Genomic DNA, 1,073 nt, shown 5'->3' on the forward strand with positions numbered 1-1,073 from the left:
AATAAATCAACTGGGCACACTTCATATTCCTCAGATTAAGGCAGACCTTTAGAGATATTGTGTGCTGGAGTTCTAATTCCAACAAAGTATGCCATATGAATATTTAAATATACTGATGTAATTAATATATGTAGCCATTTATTCACTTTCACTAATGACTTCAAATAAAGCTAGAACACAATTCATACTAGACAGCACTGTATTTGTCAGCGACCTATCCATGTATTATTTGCTGGTTTCAAACCCAAATACGACTTTAATCTTAAGCAGTACTTTCATTTATTTAACTTTTATAGAAGTTATACTTTTACACATTTGAAACATCAAATAGTAGTAGGACGTATATTACAAAATACAACAGTACTCTACTCTGACTTCTTCTAGACACCTGTCTTGATCTTAAGGGGCCACCACATACAGTTCTTTAAAATCCAAACCTAAATGAATAAATTGCTTATAATTTTTATTAAAACTTAGATCATATTTACTAACTTTTATGATTGCTGAAACCTGACTATTCCCATACATCCACACAACTTCCAATCCTTCATCCTTAAGCTAATTATGTCCTAATTTTTATTTAATTAGTTTTTATTTCTGTGACTATAATTCCAAAAATATTCTTCATTGCTGAGCCCCATACTATATCCTGATAAGATTTTCTTTCTCATATAGAATCTTTACAAACAGATCTGCTATGGATGTATGAATAGTTATTCCTAAGGTCAAAAGTAGTACTAAATTCTCTATGAATTCCATTATGTTTCTGGAGACTTTCTTCTCTGTCCATTTTTCTTCCTACTGTTTAGTTCTGGAAACTTAGATCATACTATTATATTGCAGGCAAACATTTATTCTTAAAGGATTAAAAATGTATTTTATTGATTTATAATTGCCAGAATACTGAGTTCTCAGTTGAAATTAACTTAGATTTTCAAGTCACTATTTCATATTTTCCCAAATCCTGGGTTGTTGATGAGAAAAATAAAGTTCTTTGTATTCTCATTTGTTCTGTGTTTGCTCTGTTTCTTTTTCTTCTCTTGACATTTTTGGGATCTTTCACTTTATTCTTG

The sequence above is a fragment of the Lemur catta genome, chromosome 4 (assembly GCF_020740605.2).
Source record: "Lemur catta isolate mLemCat1 chromosome 4, mLemCat1.pri, whole genome shotgun sequence".
In the NCBI taxonomy this organism is placed as follows: domain Eukaryota; kingdom Metazoa; phylum Chordata; class Mammalia; order Primates; family Lemuridae; genus Lemur; species Lemur catta.